Source organism: Cydia fagiglandana, chromosome 12 (assembly GCF_963556715.1).
Source record: "Cydia fagiglandana chromosome 12, ilCydFagi1.1, whole genome shotgun sequence".
In the NCBI taxonomy this organism is placed as follows: Eukaryota; Metazoa; Arthropoda; class Insecta; order Lepidoptera; family Tortricidae; genus Cydia; species Cydia fagiglandana.
Window position 1 is genome coordinate 11,351,792 of NC_085943.1, and position 22,648 is coordinate 11,374,439.

Below are 22,648 nucleotides of genomic sequence, written 5' to 3' on the forward strand. Positions count from 1 at the left end.
AAGTTGCCTTTAATAACAGTTCTATGAAATGTACTAGCAATAATGTTCAATGCTAAGGCTGCTAGATATATAAAATGATTTCTCACTAACATTTCCTGTAATATCAGACTCGTCCGGGCGTACAAGCGGGCTCCATGGAAACCCTACTCAGGCGCGCCTTGCACTGTGGTAACATTTGCTTTATGCCGGTGCGAACTTTTGGAGTTTCACCTAGAATAGAGTCACTATAAATGCAACGGTGTGCAGTTGTGCACTTCTGCACGGTCTAAGGCTAATAACGCTGCCATTTTGCTTACTAAGTTTGTACGAGCGCTTTAGGTGCTTATTTTGTATTGTTATTTTATGCGGGGTGTGAAATATGCTGGCAGGTGTCGTTATAGCCGCAACTATGAGTATAATGTTACAGTATTCCCATCAGGAGCGAAATTCTAGCTCGCGATAGTCGCGATGGCGACATCGTTTATCTCGTAAAATGCTATATCACGAAGTTTACATTCAATGCGTCGACTTTAAATGGTTATTACTTTATATATCATTTACATTACCAAAGTTTGATTGTTGCACGATGACGACTTTAAGTCACGAACTTATTATAAACCAAGCCTCATTTGTCTCCTTCAGACGAACTCATTCCGACTTAAGTTCTATCTGATGCTCAGTAAGTAATTTTAAACAATCTTTTGACTTTTACTTAACAATAATATTGGTCTAACGTGCATAACTTGTTCAAGAGACAAATCAAAATAAATGACAGCGTCAGGGAATCGGGATTCATATTTTCAGTATTAAATAATCCAAACCCAAAATCATACATTTTTTTGAAAATAGAAATAGAAATAGAAAATATTTATTTGGCGTAAAATAACATACATTTGGTAGGTACAACATAAAGATTATAAAAGAAACATACACCAAATAGGATGCCGCTCAGCATATGCAGTGTCTGTAAGATACTGCGCTGGTTTTCAGGGCACCCAAAATTAAAAACTAAAACTTAAAACAAATAAACAGGAACAGAACACGTGTAAGAAAGAAAGAGAGAGCGAGCGAGATTTTGGGCCCTATTCTCGCGTCGCTCGACCGTATTTACTAGGTAGAGTACCCAATTACATTAACGACTAATTAAAACATAACTTAAATGGTATTAACAACTTTTATTATTGTGCTTTTTATATTGTGATAAAAACCTATTAGTCACAATTTTTATTTGCAAATGCAGTCTTTACATCCCCTACATTTTCTATGACCTGTCATCTTGTGCAGACACTGATACCAAATCCCCTGGAGTATATTGACACGAGAAGCGACACGATCAATCGAATCGCATCAAATTAACCGCTGAACAGCATTGGGCTAATAATTGTACTGTATTATATTATTCATGTCCACATAACGAATTCTAAACGCGATTACACAATGTGGTCATGAATTTAGCTGTACTCGCAGTTACATTTGATTTTGGCGTTAATATTTGATGACTGAATATTTAATATTATATACAGTTATAGTTAATATTTGATATTATATACTTTTAACAACCGTTGCCGTTGCGAAATATATGTCCTGCTGTTTAATTAATTTTGAGACTAATGTGTCTGAGTCATTCGGAGCGATTCGGGATATGATTTAGAGATTCACTAGATATGAAATAGTAAAGACATGTGACGTTCCACGGAAAAAGGTACATTATGGCGGCTGGCGCTTACGCTATTATTAACGCCGCTCCAAAATTCAGCCGGGGCAAAGGTACCCTTTGCCGTGGAACGTCACATATCTTTACTATTTCATATCTAGTGAATCTCTAAATCATTTTCCGAATAGCGCCGATTGTGTATTTTGCTCTTCTATATAAATATTTAAATGTTTCTAATCAAAACAGAGAACTAGGTAAAGGTTTAGTCTCCTTGTGTGTTTAATATTAATGTTAGAGAGTGAGATTAATTAATGTGTTGCATTCTAAAATATTGACTGATTCTACAATAACGTATTATTTTTTAATTTCAGGTAAGTGAGACCGCAATGGAACCCATTCCTGCCGGGTCGGACTATAGCAAGCAAGAGGTTCTTTAGTGGGCTACGGTAACCGGTTGCTATTTGACGGCCTGCCAGGGCCGATTTTTATTTTGTTATCGATTTATTTTTTGTCAGATTTTAATAGAATTTGGTAAGAATGAAGAGCTCCTCATTCCGGGCTTAATAAACACGAAATCCCAATTAGGTACAAACAAATTTATACACAGTGGGTAAAACATTACAAAAATCACTGTATTCCCGTTGCGATACTGAACAATCTTTATGTTTATAAATTTCCGTTGAGTTTAGAAAATTCCATACGCTTCAGAGGAAGATTTCTAGGACGAACGCACGGTGAGATAGGAGAGGGAACTCTATCTACAGGGTGTTACTGACCACAGGACCATGGGACGTTATGGTCCCATAGTAAAAGTAGCTCAGTTTAGCGAGTAAAATCAAGCCCTGGATTTAAAGCCCCATGGTCAGACACATACTGTATATAGGTACCAAAAAATCGACCCGTCTGCGTAATTGCCACCGCCTTGGTACTCTTAATCACATCATCTCTCTGTTTTTGTCTCATAGAACAATTATGAGCTATAACTACATAGTTGTGTAATGTTCAATTATCTATACAATTTACCAACTTTACTACATAACAGCAACACATTTAACTGATCACTGAAAGACCTTATCTCGTTGCAATTAGGTTCACGAACCGCCAGTTAACTGGGTTGATGGTACTACGTAGTTAATTACACTTGAGTATACCGAGTCAATGCAATTTTCTGTTGCACTATAATGCTATTGCGCTAATATTAGGCTCAATTGGATGCGAGGTTGTTATCGATATGACAATTGCATCAAATTAGGATGTATTAATTAAAATGGTTCTAGGAATATAAGTTAATGAAACATTTTCAATTTATTGCCATGTGAGGATATGCCGTCAAACATGACAAATAAATGTGGCCCATGTAGTAAGTATCTATTTAACATTTGGCGAATAAACTTATTTTTGGAACACCTTTAGGCGAAGCTTTAAAAATTTGATGTGCTCATAATTAATTATATGTAGGTAATTAGAATTAGGTATTAAGTAATTAATTACATAGTAGGTTATGTTATGACAAAATATCATTCCTGAAGCCGCAACATTATTATTTCCTTCCAAGGTGACTTGCGCATCTCAATTATAATTATCATACGAGTTGTATGTAATTTTACTTTTTGTTGTTTTACAATGGCGTAATAGTTATGAAAGCTACCTACGCGTGTGAACTTTTTTCATCCACATACTCGCGCTTGCGTGTACTTTACGTTCGTAAACGTTATTGCAAAGACTTGTTACTATTATGGTAACATTCCATTTCTAACCGCAGCTGCACTTCAGTACTGTACGCGTCGCTGTCATTGTCAATTTCCATAGTAAAATGAACAGTAATGCAGCTGTCGTTGGAAATGGACTGTCACCTTTAGAGTGACATTCCATTTCCAACTGCAGCTGCAATACTGTTCATTTTACTATGGAAACGCGTCGCTGTCATTGTCAATTTCCATAGTAAAATGAACAGTATTGCAGCTGCAGTTGGAAATGGAATGTCACTCTTAAGCTCTACGGCTCTACCAACAGTCAGCTAAGATCTGCTGTTAGCACTGAACTAACGTTTAGTTTATTTGTATTTGTAACAATAACACACTAAAGCAGGGTGCGAAACTCCTCCCTTCGGGCAAACTCGGCTCTGTTCGGCTCAGCATTGCTGGGCATTAGGGTTGACATAACTTGACGTCCCTTGGCGTGCACAGAATTAGATAATTAATTTTGACAACCCTCTAATTTTGACAGTATGATTCGACTCTGAATCGCTGTCAAACTTCGTTTTTGTAGGAAGTTTCCTTTCTGTACGATAGTTAGAGTCTGTGCGGAAAGAGAAGAGTCGTGGGATTTGAGGGCGCGCCAGTGCTATTTTATGGTTTTTGCTATGCTGACAACACTGGTCACGTGATTATAGTACAACACTAAAGGTCATGATACTTGAATCCCTTTTGTTCCGGTTTTTTACCACGGCTTACTAAACGGAGCCTGGTGGTGGTGTCGGCTCGTCAACTCAATCCTCTGATTTAGCACAGGCACTAGTTTTCTTTTTAAAACACACTTGTTTTTATGTCTTAGATTCTAAAAAGTGACAGTGCGATTGACAAAACTGCTAAAACTAGTTAAGAATCTGCCCAATACAACTGTAATTTTAGTACCAAACAAGATAGAGATCTCATTTATGTACTGCCTAATCTGTGCAGTCCAACAGTTATTAAAACCTGGTAGATCGGGTAGAAATTGGACAATAGAGCTGTAATTTTATCTGGGATATATTTCCCATTGTAAACTTGACTTGTAATGTCTTCTTCTTCCTCGCGTTATCCCGGCATTCTGCAACGGCTCATGGGAGCCTGGGGTCTGCTTGACAACTAATCCCATGATTTGACGTAGGCACTAGTTTTACGAAAGCGACTGCCATCTGACCTTCCAACCCAGAGGGTAAACTAGGCCTTATTGGTAAACTTGACTTGTAATGTATGTGTACATTATTAATAATAAATATGAATATGAATAAAAATAGTGCATAAGTAGGTAGGCCTTATTGGGATATGTCCGGTTCTCTCATCTCACGATATTTTACTTCGCCGAAAAGTCACTGCTAAATATGAAATATAATTTCGTAATTAACAGAACCTACAAATAAAGAAATATTTTATTAGAAAAAGTTTTATTCAGAACCTAGTAAACGAACTTACAAATAAAGAAATATTTTATTAGACAAAGTATTATTCTTTGTAATCGAAGTCTGAATTAAAATATTCAATGTCACTTATGTTTGAGCTAGCTTCAGAACAACCGGGGACACTCATAGAACTATCTTCATCTGAACTGGATGAGCTTGAATCCGGCACGTAGATTACGAATTCTTGCATATCACCTACTTAGCGATCTTTTATTCGAGATACCGTAGGTACTTTTACACAATCCTGAAAAAGAAATTACATATAATATATGCATAAAATTACAAGTATCAAGACTATTTGTCAGTTATTATAAAGATCATGAATGACCTGCATATTTATGAAAATTTATATATTTTGAATGAATATACTTACCGATTATGTACCGGAGACAAGTTACTTAGGGGGCTTATTAAATAGGTAATTATTTAATATTAAATACAACATCAATACCCGCGAATAGCGGAAACACGTTCCGACGTTCCGCGACTTTTTGTAAGTCGATAGTCGGCTTTTAGCCGTTTTCTTCCCGCTGACAAAACCGAACAATGTTAAATATAATTTTCCTTGTGGTTTTATGTACGGTTTTATCGTGTTTTGAAAATATTTTATACATAAAACTTGCGGTTTTTGTTAATAAAAATATACATTGACAGAAGTTTGTTTACTTTTTACAAGACAGGTGTCAAAGGTTTGATTGCCATATAAAATTTAAAATGTTAGTTCCCGTTTCTGCCACGACTCTTCTCTTTCCGCACAGACTCTAGTAGTATTATTTATTTTGTGACTAAAGGCACAACACACCATAAGCGACCTTGATGCATTCATGCGCGCACGTCCCAGTTACGTTAACGTCACGTGACCGCCGCACGACGTGACGCTGCAGTTACGTGCACTAGACGACTCGTTAACGCGTTAACGTGCCATGTGGCGTGTTACGTTTGTAGCTGCAAGTTGTTACGGTGAACGTTTTGGAGGCGGAAGTGGCGGGCCTTGGATGATTCCAAGTTAATTCTTTTTTGTTGGTCTTGTTCTTATGAGATAAGTATTAGTAAGTATTAAATTGTCGTGACGCTTTAATTTTTTTGAAAGCCTTTAAGGTCATGTGGGGTAAAAAAACAACGAAGGAAGAGAAACAGTATAAGGTTTCCCTACAATAATCTTGCCCCAATATTTCTCTTAAACCATCTAACCTTACATCAAATGTTACAACAGAATGATTCTTTAGTGGCGACCGCGTACCACAATTAATCAAAGAATCAGATAAATTCCTCCAATAGGTGGACCGACGATCTTTCGATGTAATACTACTTAACACTTTAAACTCTCGCGTTTTGTACACATATTTTGTTTTGAAACGTCGGAATTAAAGGTAAAACCAATCAAATTATATCGCGGTAGACCCGTTTGTGTAATTATTTAGATACGATAAATATTTTTAAGATTAATTAATAATTAGAAAGCCTTATGGCAAACCAATAGCGTCCAACGAGGGTAATTTAAAAGAGTATCTATAGTTGTTAGTACAAAGTCATGGTAAATCACAATGAAACTATGCATGGTTAAACAATTTTAATTCTAGGTCACTTTGAATTTGAACCTTGCCACAGTGACAATGACAATAGTATAAATCCCTCGCGGCTGTCACATTAATAGTGACATTCCATTTCCAACTGCAGCTGCAATACTGTTCATTTCACTACGGAAATTGACAATGACAGCGACGCGTTTCCATAGTAAAATGAACAGTATTGCAGCTGCAGTTGGAAATGGAATGTCACTCTAATAGTCATTGTGATACTTCAGAGCGACCTAGAATTCATTTTAACGACTGTATTCCCATGGCTAGCAAAAAGCGTGCTAACGTAAATGGTTCTTTTGGACAGGGACCATGGAAATGAATTCAAAACCAACCTCAAAAGCAAACCGCAAACGAAACGAAAAGAACCAAACAGAATCTTTCAGAGCTTGGCTTTTGATAAATCGCGGCCGTTCGGACGTAGCCGCGGCCCAATTATCTCAGGTGTCAAAGACGGATAGGGCATCTGATCAAATATGCACTGCCACTGCCGGCTGCATGTGGAAAAAAAAAGGATTTCTGGTTTATATTACGAGTACGTAACTTTATTGCTATCGATATCGTGTTTGGGAATTAACAGTTATTATAAACGCCTTAGCTTTGTAAAAAAAGACAAAGACAACTTAATATACAGTAATACACACACAGTACCTACCTACACAAGAAATTTTTAACTACCTATAACTGAAGTCTTGCTAATTGGCTTACATATCAATAAGTTTCTCGGGACTTGTACAAAATGACAATCGATATTTGCAATGGATAAATGTTTTTTTTTCACGCGCACAGCTCTTAAAGCTAGCTAATATGTAGCAGTTTTTATTACACTGCATAATACTTGCATTAGCAAGTCGTATAGCGCAATCAGTGCACGGATTATGCGATTATACCCAGGTGACCCGAGTGGGCTTATCCGGCAGCTTACTTCCTATATTGAATTATCTTATCAACTTATCAGTGGCACTTCATACGTAGTTGCAGGTCAAATCACAGAAGCTGGCGCTAGATTTTGTACTATTTTGTTCATTTTCACATAGACTTTTTGAGTGACAGAGGTTTTAATTTAATTGAGAACGTGATATGATATTAAGCGTGATTGATTCGTTTTTCGAGTGACAGAGCAGGGGTTTTAATTTTAATTGAGAACGTGATATGATATTAAGCGTGATTGATTCGTTTTTCGAGTGACAGAGCAAAGGTTTTAATTTTAATTGAGAACGTGATATGATATTAAGCGTGATTGATTCGTTTTTCGAGTGACAGAGCATAGGTTTTAATTTTAATTGAGAACGTGATATGATATTAAGCGTGATTGATTCGTTTTTCGAGTGACAGAGCAGAGGTTTTAATTTTAATTGAGAACGTGATATGATATTAAGCGTGATTGATTCGTTTTTCGAGTGACAGAGCAGAGGTTTTAATTTTAATTGAGAACGTGATATGATATTAAGCGTGATTGATTCGTTTTTCGTTTGTGATTAGTGGATTAACATTAACAGTGACATAAGGTTAAAAGTGCAATGTTACTGTTTAATATTAAAATGGGATAGGTAGGACATTGTAATGTATGTACCTACTGTAATTATTAAATCAGTTTCTTCTTATATGAATTGATCTATAAATACTTGTGAAAAGGAAATGAATCAGTATTGGGAACTGGTTTGATTTAAACAGTACAAAAGTACGAAAGAAGCCTGAAGAAAACGGGAAGAAATTAATAATTGGCAAGATGCTTACCTCGGCTGGGAAGGGAGCAAGATAAGAAATGACGTGAAATTATCTTTGAGCGGACATCTTTTCGTAAATACTAATATTTAGCAAAAATGTTATTTCTAATTGTAGTAAACAGGAAAATTATTATGAATTAGACTCGAAGTTGTTCGTGCAAATTTACCATTCGCAGAATTAAAATTTCCGCTAAAATATTGTTGTTGGTCATTCTAGTGTTATATGTTTAGGAGGACAATAAGGTAGGTTATATTTTGATCTGTTTATTAATTTTCAAGATATACCGATTTTAACTTGTCACATCGGTCAAAACGGTAACATGGAATAAATCTTTCCTTTTCATCTGTAAAAGATGTTAAAAGGCAAAATAATTATAGCACTCTTTTTAAACATGTATCGGATAATATAGTAAAGCGGCCATGGTACTCAGAATTGTTTAAAATACACACTAACGCCTTGATATAATTATACAGGCTTGTTTATTTATATCTGTAAACACTGTTGTACCTTTGTTTCTTTATTTACTACTCAGCGTAGGTTTTAGCAATTTATTTCTATAGAGCTTTCTCAAAGACCGCTTTTTTGTTCTATTTGTCTCGCCCGTCTACTGTCTAGCCTTCTTTCTAACGTTATTTGCTTTCACTTTCATAAGAAATGAGGCTAAATTTATTAGCACATGAATTTATCTTCCTTTTTATACCGTTCGTGTATTTAATGGTAATAAGACTTGTAGTATTATGCAAAGAAATATTAAAATTAGGTAAGTATTTATTTTGCAGCCAATCTACTTTATTCCACATCGGTTAGCCGTATCAATTTAGCTGAAAATGTTAAACGCATCATGAAATTTAACGGTTTTAAATTGGCCGTATAATCGTCACTTTCTCTATATTTTTTTATCCGTTTGACCATAGTCTGTAAGTCTCATGTGATGTAAGACTTGTTGGACGAGACCACTCTGTAGACACAACCTGTTTTCTGCCTTCTCAGTCAAAACACTGACGCAACGTTAAATCATTTTTTTAAGTCTAGGTAGTTGCACTGCTGGTCAGTAGGTTCTCATTCTTCAATTTAAGGATTAGTCACGTTTGACCGGGCCATGTCCGACCCGGAGCTTCCGGCGCATCGTTTTCTATGGAAAGCATCACGTGATCGCCTGTAATGTCATAGAAAAGTAAGCGCCGGAAGCTCCGGCCCGGACACGGCCCGGTCTAACGCGAGTCATCCTTTATCCCGTTTTGAGAAATATGAACCATGGTAAAACTTATGTTTGTTATACCGGGTGTGGCCTGTCACACGAGCAAATAATTAAAACATAGATTGTACTCCTCAAACGGTGACACTTTTGTTCAACAACTTTAAAAAAATATGAAGTATTTAGACTCCCTATTTTTCATACAAAATAAATATTATCTTCAATGGACGCCATCGCCACGCCATATCATTGTGATTGACGTTGCTTGTCACGCCTTAAACATAACAAAATTCGCAATACATTGCGTCTTAGAATAAACTTTAAAGTGTATTAAAAATCAATCCACAAGTTATTTTCAAAAGTTGCTGAACAAATGTTGGTCAGTATGAGGAGTACAGCCTACAGTTTAATGTTTTGCTCGTATTACAGGCCACACCCGGTATAAAGAAACAGGGTAACATCTGTGTAGTTTGTTGAATCTCACCCTCAACCGTTCTTATACCTATAGTATACTACTCAGTGGCAGCTGTGCCAACGGTGTTTTTAGCGGGTTGTTTACGTTTTTTGTTTGCAATGTCCCACTCCATCGTCCGCACCGAAATCTGCAACAATTCATACATGTTATTGCTAAAATGAAAAACCCATCAGACAAGATGACAATCATTGATGAAAAATACCGAACGAAATTAAATAACACATATGTATATGGAAATAGTGGTGGGCTAGCATAGAGTGGTATAGTGGGACGTGGACGCGGTAGGCCCAAACGGAGATGGCGGGATGACCTGGACAGTTTTCTGAACAACTGGCCGGAGGAAACACCAAATCGGGAGTCGTGGAAATCAAGGGGAGAGGCCTTTGCCCAGCAGTGGGACACTCAAATCGGCAAGAAAAAAATTTTTTCGAACCATTCTTCTTTTCGTTCAGCGTTTGTCACTCAATGTACGATTATCATCTTGGCTAGGCTCACAGATAAGGATAACTACATGTTTGTATCGGTTGTGGTTTGATGGTGGGATGGATGATGGTGGTTAGTATGATGTGGTGATTACGTCTTCTTTATGTTCGGGCTTGTTTAATGTCAGTTACTACAGGTTTCTTGCATGTAAAACTAACGGCCCCCCCACATCTAGCGTCTTTCGAGCGTCGGCGTCTACAACTCTATGGTGTAATAGGCGGAGCGCCGGGGTGGAAAGGGGCGATTCAGTAAACACAGTATACCGGTTAATAGATGTATTACCTTCCAGCTTCTACACTCTCTAATCCCCTAATACTTGTTATACTAACATTATATATACTTATTCTACGTGATCGAAGAGGAAATCCCTTATCGAGTGGAGGCGCAAGATCTACATTAATTGTGCTGATCACTCAATATGCACAGACGTGCCAATATGAGTGTCTGCCTATCGCACCTCCCCTGAAAAGGTAGGGGGTTCCCTCCCCTGAAAAGAAGACTATTGGTGAAACCACTTTACTCTATTCTTATGTACTAAATAATCTGTATTATTTTTAATTACCTTTAAATTTGACCCTATCATTTATTTTATTTAATATGGTCCTAAATATAGGTCATTTAATTTATTGTAACATTCATTCTTAACTAATACTAAATCACCTATCTTAAAATTAACAATGTTTGACTTATAATATAATATTTTATATGTTTGATTAAAAAAAAAACTATTTCTAACACAACATTGCATTTCACAATTAACATTTTACATTTCAAAGTTATTTATCCAAGTACAACTAATCTAAAAATTCCTTCTCAAAAGATGTTGTAGCTGTGATAGGTAGCTGTAATTATAACAATATTATCTCGCATTTGTCTACTGCTAACTTCTGTTTATGAGAATCTTTTTCCCATAATACTCGTACTTCTAGATACCGTCAATCCGTTTAGTACTACCAGCATGTCCACTAGTTAGTAACAATAATAATCCTTTAGTATAACTTCAATCATTTCCCGATCGGTAATTTTCGTTAACAACGAAATAATTCATACATAACCTAGGTAATTCATCTTGTCCCGCGCGAAAAACCTTACTTAGTTCACCTCGTAACATACTTTTTATTTGAGCTCATTTTTAATATATAACAACTCTACTACATTAAACCTTTTCCACAGTGAGCCATAACCCTAATGTCTGCATTGGGACCTTCCCATAACATAATCAAGTCTCGTAACGATACGTCTAAGCGTGCCTTCGTTCATGGAGAATCTTGATTTATATAAATTGTAGAGTTCACACCAACACCATTATCAGTATCATTTTTACCGGTTCGCTATTACGCATCTTCCATCAATCTCGTCATTATTTACTCGCGCAAATTATTAATTCTGTATCTTCCTGTGTCCTATTTATGATATCTACTACTCTAGGCTGGCCAAGCTTTAAAGACGTAGTACCAGAGTGTCGTGTCCAGTTTATTTGTTTAAGTATAATCCGTTAGAATCCTAAACTAGCAACTCTTAACTCATATCTAATAAATTCTTTATTTGAACAAGTTACCACTACGTGATTACTAGTATTATAAGACCACATATTTACATAATCTTCGTTAGACACGAAAAAAAAACTAATTAATTACGTTTGTCATCTAAGTCACGTGCTGAATAACATTGACATTACACTATCCATCTTACCTACAGCAACTGTTTGATTTCTGCCTACTCGCGCAAATACGCCCGTCCTCGACCTTGCTGATTCGCACTAATCGTACCGCGATTATAGTTTGAGTGTGCAAAAATAAATTCGTTACAATCATTTTCAGAATGCAAAGAAAGAGACGTCTTTAATAAAAATCGGTAATTATCCGACCATACTATTACCTATCCTGAATCTCCAAGAGTAAATACTCAAATCTTTCTACCGTTTTAAATGCGACTTTTTAAAATCCACAGCTGCAACTTCTTTACAACAATCTTTAACTAATAAATTCACTTATCTCCTGTCATTAACTTATTCCTACTTTTAAAACACGTATTATTTCTAATAAATCCATAAAGTTAACTAAGTAGAAAAAATAATTCACACGGATAAAAAAAAAATACAAAACACGCAAAATACCCTTAAAAATTTCCACCTTGCTCGACGCGACGCTCCCAGCACCCGGCAGCAATGCGTAACCAGACCCAGATGCGTAGCCGACGACATACATCTCGGACCTCCGTCAAATCCAAACCCGCCGAAGCCAATGGAGCGATGTTGATACCGGCCACGGTCACTATTACGACCACATTCTTCAGTTTATGAACTCTCATTTTGGTACTGTTGATTACCAATTAACAAGACAAATCACTGGATAAGTTCGACGCCGCCGCCTCGTCCTCAAAGTCCTCTTCACTGTCGTCGTCCATGATGATCTTATACCCGCAGTATCCTCACGCAAAGTCCTCACGTGTCACGGTCGCCATGTAATAGGCGGAGCGCCGGGGTGGAAAGGGGCGATTCAGTAAACACAGTATACCGGTTAATAGATGTATTACCTTCCAGCTTCTACACTCTCTAATCCCCTAATACTTGTTATACTAACATTATATATACTTATTCTACGTGATCGAAGAGGAAATCCCTTATCGAGTGGAGGCGCAAGATCTACATTAATTGTGCTGATCACTCAATATGCACAGACGTGCCAATATGAGTGTCTGCCTATCGCAATGGCCGCTGCTCGACGCAACGTCGAGGCAACGTCGACGCAACTGCGCAGCGACGTTATTTTCCATAGCGCTGACCAGACGCCGACGCTCGAAAGACGCTAGATGTGGGGGGGCCCTAGAGCAGAAACTAAACAGAAGTGCCAGCGAATCAGTAGTTGTGGAGCACCGGACGGCAATTTGTGACTCCATGCAGTGTGTAATCAGCAATTCCCGAATCGGCCCATTAAGCTCGACTCCGGCCTTTCGGGCGCCGAGCAGTTTTACCAATATTTGCCTCCGCGGGCCCCACATTATTATCCGAAACTTTATCAATTATCGAGTAATGTGGCGAAGTTTCTGGCCAGAATACTTCGCTCGCATTCGAGTTTCGTTCGTTAGTGGGTCGCGTGTCTTAGAGGCGTTGGGTTTGTATCATAAGTAGATATGATTTCGAGAGTTCTAAGCGCAATGTATTGTTGTTGCGATGAGTTACGCGGAATTAATGAGGTATTAAGGAACTTAGGTCTTTACACTTTCTATTAGGTTTGTTAAAGCTACTTACCTACTTACTACTACTTAAAAAAGAATGCATTGTTTCATCACAGAGTACCTATGGCCACCTCCTGTCTCCATCATCAGATCAGCTCGATGGTACCATAATATTGCATTGTCATGGGATTTATACATGCATGCAAAATTTCAGCTCAATCGGAAACCGGGAAGTGGATCAAATTTAACTTGCAAGTTTTGATTACACACAGACAGACAGACAGACAGACAGAGAGACAGACAACGGTCAGGTGAAACTAAATAAAAGCTAGATTAGAACATTCCCGCAGCCCAAGCCCTGGAGTATGCTCATAATAAGCTCTCTAATAATAATTAGTCTATATATATTTTTAAATAAGCATACAATCATAAGTAAAACAAGTTCGTTTTTATCAGCCCTTCAATTTTACCCCATAAATTATTCAATCCGTGTAATAAAACCTTTATTTTCGAATAAAACGTCATTAAAGCTTTCAGTTAAATAGGTCAATGCATAATGGACGTAATTTAAACTTTCGTCATAACATTGCGACTATGTAATTGTATTTAAACATGCGAAGTTCGGTACGTTCCGGAGTTACGAGCGAAACGTGCTCAGTTTACGTCTCAAGTAGAAATGACGACTTTATGAACATGCAATAAAGTTGCATTAAACTCTTCAAAATTTGTATTGTAATCATCCTTGTTACACTATTAAATATTTCTTGGCAACCGTAACATGTGGTTTATTTATTGAGCTGAACTTTTGATGAGAAATATCAACCGGTTAGTATCGAAACGGTTATGTCGCAAAATGACAAACTAGGTTATTCGACCAAGTACTCGTAACGAAATGCACTAAGAACATTAAGTTACGACTCTACATGGTTTTGTCAAAATAAATAAAAAATTAGGCGTTTTGCAAATTTTCGCCTGTCCAGTGTGAATTACATACATATATAGATACAAAACTAATTGTATCAAAAGTCCATATAACTTAAATAGAAATGGCTTAGTTGCCGTAACGCAATGGAATCAATTAACTTTAGATTAGACTAATTTCAGGTGTACATTTCATATATGTACCTACCTATGTAAGTTTTTTTTTGCAATTCACTCATATAAGTAGTACCTACAGATCACACAATAATATTTTAGGCTATAACAATAATAACATAATGTATATCAAATTAGTGCAGATAATAAAATTGTTATTGCCATTATATGATTTGTATGTAATAAGTTCAATTTTCAAGTCATCATTTTGTTATGGCTACGTGCATAACAACGTAGACACAATCGTAACAAACACGATTATGAAATCGTTTTAAAAATCACCACGTTCAAATTCACATCCATAAGCACGTGACTGAAACGAGCACTTTCTTTGCAACCTAAACCGCTAACTAACGTCGCGTGGAAACCAAATTACATCCTCAGAATCACAATGTCATATCAACCCGTACAACTTTAGTTACATACGGCGTTTTTGTACGAACACTGCCAAATTACATACGTACAACGACAAAGTCGTATGATCCTGTTACGTCTTCAGTAACTTAGGTCTTTTTCGTATCATTGAGATATCATGATCACTGCCTTTCGCTATTGAAGGCCAATTCCGAAGGCGTATAAACATAGACCACTTCTCTTAGAGCCCGTATTATAAAGGATAGTTATGCATAACTAAAAGTAGGTATTGCAGGCGTAAGTCACACAAACACAGTATGCGTTTTTATACTCGTACTTACTTTTAAAGTGCTACACGATGCTGAACTTCACTACTTAGTTTACATTTTGTACTATTGTACTTAATGGTAGTATCGTCATTAATTACGTCAGGCTTTCGAGATTCACCCAAAATCTCCAGAACCGTTCTTAACGACAAGCATTTATTTATTAATCATTAAATTAACACGACAAGTATTTTTATTAAAATGTAATTTAATAAGTCTTTTTCCATATTAACATTAACCACCTGCCTGATGATGAGTAAAACATAATTTAACTGAATCATCCCTGATTTTTTACAAATACATAAATTAAAATGACAGATAAAGACAAACGACTATTAGCTAATTGAGACTTATTACGCGATTATAAATAAGGCGGTTAGTGTGTAGCGTCGCGCTCTTACTCAATAACCTCGTATTTTAATATCCTCGTAAGCCTTAACACAATGAGATCGATTTTGTCATGTGAGCACAAGTTGTCTTATAATACTCCATCTAACGAGTGAGTAGTCTGTGTGTATAAATGACGTCACGGCCTCTCATCTCAAACTCTGCTTTCTCCGCTTGGTCGCGTATTACGTAAGTCCGAAACGCAAAACTTTACATTCTTGCAGAAAGAGAATGTAATGGATTACCTGTTTGGAATAAATGTATTGGGTTTTACTTGCCGGTTTTGGAGGTCACTGTCACTTTTTTGTGCGGAATATTTTAAGTCTTGAATTTTAGTATAAACAAGAATAACAAACTACAGTAAAAGTAAAAAAAATATAAATTTAATATTTACTGTATCGGCCAGTTGGTTTTACATTATTTAGGCATATTTAGGCAGATAAAATGTATCATTTTAGATCCATTTTTAGACAACTTATATTTTATAAACATTAAGCGCCTCTTGCACCATCCCACTAACCCGGGGTGAACCGGTTAAACCTGGAGTTATAATTAAGATGTTTTTGAATAACCCCACCTTTTTAAATACCTACTGGAGACGGTGGGTTTTGAGGTGAGCGGCTGTTTATGTTTTTTTGTTTATTTGTGCACACTTCAATTGTTCATTTATTTCTTAATCTTAAATGAATAGCAGATCTAATATATAGTTTGATAATACATCGTTTTTTTTTAGCATTAGAAAGAACTTGCAAGAAGGTAAGCCATCTTGACAAAATTGTGCTTTAAAAATGTGTTTTTCAATTAAAAGACACATCAAGATTGTTTACCTTATTTCTAATGCAAAAAAACGAACTACTTATAGAAAAAAAAGATAAAAAACATCAAATGTTCGCGTTCATCACAATAATAGATTCCCTTGCCGGGATTCGAATTCAGGGCATAGATTATATAATAGTTGCAGCTTTGGAGGCACCAGCCACATTTGACTGACTGACTGACAGTGAAGTGAACTATGAAACTTTCCATACAAAAAAAAGAATTGAACACTTTAATGACAGATGGTTTGGTGCAACCCACCCAAAGTCGACTAAGACAAAACGACCGACAAAAACCAGTTACAACGAGATATCTCACCCGCAACTTTTTCCGCATCAGAGTCAATTTCCTAAGCCGTTCGCACACAATGACCGGACATCTCCCGGATCACCTGTCCAACTGAAGTCCTGGTCATTTGTCAACGTCGCCTGGCGGCCATTGTGAACGCTGTGACGTCGAAGTTTTACTTTCGCGCGGAATGTTGGCTATGGCGTCATGCTTGCTTGGTGCTTCGTTGTCAATACAATTTGTAGGCATTAAAAAGAGGATCTATTTTTTTCTGGCACGAAACGCTTTTGTGACCAGGATTAAATACAAGGCAAGTTTTAGTATAGTCAAGTGTAAAAATATAGGTGTAGACAACTTACACAAAAATATGTCCCATCCTATAGTTCGCTGATATAAGAGCTATGGGACATATTTTTGAGATGATTTATGCACCCATTATTTACATTTGACTGTACTTATACCCTCAATGGCCTCAATCCTATAGGACCCCGCAGCAAACATAGGGAAAAAGTGGTTTCAGTTAAATCTCACGGAATTTTAGTATGATGTTAATTTGGCTCTTCTGATTATTTTTTTTGTATGGCCACAACTCTCTCAGAATGTATACTTTCAAAGGAAAAAAAAGTACATTCGGCGATAAAAGCTTGTACCAAAAATGAAATTTTTGCCAAAAATTTATTTACGATATTTTTCACACAGCAAATAACTATCACAGTTGGCAGATCATTCGGACAGGTCTTTAATAAAAATGGTTTTTATGTTTCTACAAAACCTTTTTGAATAGATAAATATTCAGTGGAAATAATCGTTTTGAATTTGTTTCAGTAATAGAATAGTAATAGATACTGTGAAATAAATATTTCGCACGTTATCAGGTTTGCCAAAAAATACCCTTTTAATAGAAGGATGTTATTGTTGGTTCTGTTGTATTTCATAACAATTTTGAACTTCTAATTGCGGTATAGGTGCTTCCTACATCGCGGTTGTGAAGTTATCTCAATTCCCCTAATCTCATTACGCACTTGGCAACTATTAAGTGGAATTAATAGGTTGTTCACACTTGCCATTGTAAGTTGAGCGAACTCCGCAATGCCCAGAAGATTACGGCATACCCGAACATTTGCATACGTAAACATTTGAATTATGTAAGTGGCCGTTTTAAGTTTTCATTAATACATTTTTTTTTTTCAATACCAGCATAAAAGCATAAGCGCTGGTGGCCTAGCGGTAAGAGCGTGCGACTTGCAATCCGGAGGTCGCGGGTTCAAACCCCGGTTCGTACCAATGAGTTTTTCTGAACTTATGTACAAAATATCATTTGATATTTACTAGTCGCTTTTCGGTGAAGGAAAACATCGTGAGGAAACCGGACTAATCCCAATAAAGTTTCCCCTCTGGGTGTCTGGGTTGGAAGGTCAGATGGCAGTCGCTTTCGTAAAAACTAGTGCCTACGTCAAATCATGGGATTCGTTTTAAAGCGGACCAAATGGCGGGCAAAATTCCGGGATAACGCGAGGAAGAAGAGATCAATACCAGCATAAAGTGGCAGAAAACAAATGCGTTGCATTACTTAATGTACCAAATGCGTCTCGTGAAATCTCTAAATGAAAAATTACTACCAATTAAACAACATTTTGTCTATGGTATACAAACAATATATTGTTTTGGTACTGTTGTGTGTTATTTGATTGTTTACGACAGTCAAATTAATATAAATCTCTGTATATACCATTATTTATATGCAACGCTTATTTAGAAATTTAATTGATTTATTTTATTGTAAAAATTGCAGCGTATATACAAGAAGGTATTTTCTAAAGCGCTCACATTTATGATGCCCTAGAAATAACATTAATATGAGAAGGATGGTCGGACATATGTGTAATCGGATCATACACGGACCCCTTACCCTTAACGGCATGGAGAGTATCAAACTGCTTATAATAATACGAGTATATGTACCTATTTTGTGAAGTTACCTAAGTAACGAGTATCACGTGTATGAGTTAACCTTTCACTAGGAGCTTCCTAATAATACGATAGTGTTGAAAGAGGGATTCCTTACTAAAGTCTCTTATAAAGCTAACTTAAACACAAGAGCAAAGAAACTGACTCTGCTTTGTTTAAAAAAAGTGACCCATTTTCTATGCTTTAGAGTGTAGTTTATTTAATAAAAATAAACGAGTATGAAAGTTTAAGTAGCTAGTTTTCCAAAACAGAGTGACGTGTACCCATATTTTACATATTAGGTACTCTTTTTTTAATATTTAGGTCGAAGAAGATTGCCAAACGGATCCTAGCTTTTCCAATTGAGCCGTGGCCAAATGCCAGGATAACGTTAGGAAAATTGATTGAAATCCGAGAGATCTGTGCTGTAATTTTAAGTCCTTCTAACTAAAGCTCCTTGTGTCGGTCAAATAATAAACAACATTTAATTAGGCGGCCCTATTGTTCCAATCCACCTTGTTTGAGGCACGCTTTCATACAAAACTTTATCTATTGTTCGTGCAACTCAAACGTTGGAACTGCGCGCCAAAACTTTCTTGGTGCATCTGGGTCATACATGGGTTGAAAAAAAAAAACAATATAACAGCAACGGCCTTAGAAGTAAGTATGGATTTGGGATTTAACTTTTTCGCATCTTTTTTAATGCATCCATAAAGGATTGATTTATATGTTCACTCACTGCCCAGCGCGTTAAGAATCTCAATAATTGTAACGAGTATAGGTATACATGCTATAGGAATAAAATAAGTAAATAATTGTTTTTCCTTCCGGGATCTAGTTTTCCTGTACTTATAGGCTATTAAATAGATTGGCAGCTGCCTTTGGAATGTTTATATTTCTTAAGTAACATTATTCCCTGCCTCCTACTGGCTACTACACTAGATGACGTGTAATTAGGTCCACGTGACTTAACTTTCTAAGTTGGCTGAAACTCGCGAAGTGCTATGTGCCATCCTTTGTCCTTACTTGCTATTTAGAATTGAAGGGATGTTTACAAAAACAACATAACTGCTTAGAGCGGTTGACGATTTTTAAGAACATTGTTAATAGTTTCAGGTGTCAACCAGTGTATTCAGTTATGTTGTTTTTGTAAACATCCCTTCAATTAACAAATATTTTTTTGCACCTTTGGTTTTTAACTCAACGCAAATATAATAAAAATCTCCAAAGAATTACGCCTCACATTAGTACTATTCTTGTAGTATGTACAGTCGCCATCAGATATATCGGAGCGGCCAAGGTGTTCACAATATCTGAAACTCTAACGCCCGGATAATAGAGGCGTGTTCCGATATTTGTGATCGCCTTAGCCACTCCGATATATCTGCATGATGCTTCCAGACAACCATAGACTTACGGTGCGATTCGGGAAATGATTTAGAGATTCACTAGATATGAAATAGTAAAGACATGTGACGTTCCACGGCAAAAGGTACCTTATGGCAGCTGGCGCTTACGCTATTATTAACGCCGCTCCAATATTTAGCCGGGGCAATGGTACCTTTTGCCGTGGAACGTCACATATCTTTACTATTTCATATCTAGTGAATCTCCAATTCATTTCCCTAATCGCACCGCATATGTCAAATATAAACTACTTATGGTTGCGTTATGTGTTGTAACAATTTAGCCAGCTCCACATGATGCTTGCAAAGACGAAGTTTGTTTTAAAGACATGTTCTAATTTACCTGTATTGAGACCGGCGCTATCAAGCTTGCTTGTCTGAAGTGGCTAGGTTGAAGTTGGCTGAAACTTGCCATCGGTGTCAATGACGGCTCCAGAAACTTCACTTTGCATGCTCTGCACTCAAATTAGAACAGTTTACTGTTGTTCAAAGATAGTGGAGGTTGGTAAATTGTATTAAATAGTATACGATAGAACTAAAGTTTTAAATAAAGAATAAAAATCATCCTCTATTGTTTAGCCTTTAGCAAAATAGGTGTTGGAATTTCTTAGTCAATGTAGCTCACGCTATTTTCTTTTATCGAAAAATTAGCAGTAGCTGGGCGTCGTATCTGAAAGCAAATCGAATTAATAGAATGTAATACAATACATTTTATTCAGACAACGCAAATAACACAGAAAATAAAGTAGGTGTATGTAAAACGAAGAAATCGAGATGTGCAGCCGAAATGTTCTCAGCAATGCCGTTGACATGACTACCGTGGTTGGTTTTCTGTGTAGTCATCGGGGTGTCTGAATTTTTTCAAGATTTATCTTACTTTTTCTTCAAGCCTATGTATAGAGGAAAGTGCAAAATTTTCTAAAAATATGAAAATCGGCAGGTGAGATATCTATATTGACGCATCTGCACGGAAAACTACGTAATGGTTTTGAAAAACTTATTAGTAGGTGCTAGGGACCCTATGGGACCATTATTCAGATATCTGCTCCTAGAATCAACATTACCGTTTCCTATTACTGTGCTCCAAATTGTTTGATTAGTGACACCGTTTAGACGGCGAGTAAGACCGGGTTTATGTTAATGGACCAGGAAAGAGGGAAGTGTTTGATAATCACCCGAGTCTCTTTGGGACCGTAATGGGCGAACAGTAATAAAAGAAAACCAGAATTGGAGCTAAGACTTTTGTTAATCTGAGATTGAGGTGGATGAGAGCTCGCGATTTGTATGTCATTTACATGTGAAAATAAAATGTTTGATTCAGTTGTAATATTGTGCAAATGTGCATGATGTATTTTTTATTTTGGTGGTCTCTATTAACGTTCGCCTTATTCAGTCCCGGTCACGCTTTCTTTCTGAATGACCTATTTGCACGCCATTAGTTAATTTCGTGTTTTTGGCAAACAATCCTCATTAAACCCGAGCTAAGAACGTTTACCGCATGCTTGCAACTCCACATATGTCACATGTGAGAATTTTATTGTGAGATGCAGACCTTTTGACAATCTGTATCTAATCTAATCTCCCTTCTTGGAAGAAACACGTAAATCCTTTATAATAAGTTTATAATGTATGGCTTCTATGATCGGCCTCGGCATTCAAGTCAAAGATGAACTAAACTTGATATTGGTCTGAACTAAATAAATAGAGTGAATAGTTCCAGCGTATGTAGCCTTAGCATAGTCGACTAAATACGATAAATATCTCATTACGACAGGTCTGGCCTAGTGTGTAATAGGCCTGCCTATGAAGTCTATGGTCCCGGGTTCCAATCCCGGTATAAGGACATTTATTTGTGTGATAAACACAGATATTATTTCCTGAGTCATGGGTGATTTCTATGTAAATAAGTACTAATGTATGTCGTCGCCTAGTACCCATAGTACAAGCTTTGCTTAGTTTCGGGCTAGGTCGATCTGTGTAAGATTGTTCGTAAATATTTATTTTATTATTATGGCCTGGATTATTGAACTAAGTATGAATGAAATCATTGAACATGTTTTTGTTCCAAATAGTTCGTTACTGAACTGAGTTCTGTATTTAAACCTCAGGTGGCACTTAATTCAAGCGCCCTCATGAAGTCGTAACAAATGCACCAGCGGAATTTCTAAACCGCTTGTAATTTCCGTGGAGTTAAATGCAAATTTACAAATGCAACGGTTTATGAAATGCGCATAATTTATATTGTTATCGGAAAATATACACGGGTTCACAATTGTTATTATACTTAGAATTCAGTAAAGTTTTTGTTAAGAGTAATGTATATCTTCCTCGCGTTATCCCGGCATTTCGCCACGGCTCATGTGAGCCTGGAGTCCGCTTGACAACTAATCCCATGATTTGACGTAGGCACTAGTTTTTACGAAAGCGACTGCCATCTGACCTTCCAACCCAGAGGGTAAACTAGGCCTTATTGGGATTAGTCCGGTTTCCTCACGATGTTTTCCTTCACCGAAAAGCGACTGGTAAATATCAAATGATATTTCGTACATAAGTTCCGAAAAACTCATTGGTAAGGGTAATTTATTTATTTATTATTTATTT

The 22,648-nt window shown here is 36.7% G+C and overlaps 1 protein-coding gene across 1 annotated transcript in view; it reads left to right on the forward strand.

The window, feature by feature from the left end:
• The window catches only part of LOC134669661 (furin-like protease 2), a 337,125-nt gene that overhangs the window by 116,751 nt on the left and 197,726 nt on the right, over window positions 1-22,648 (forward strand). The gene's annotated exons all lie outside the window — the stretch shown is intronic.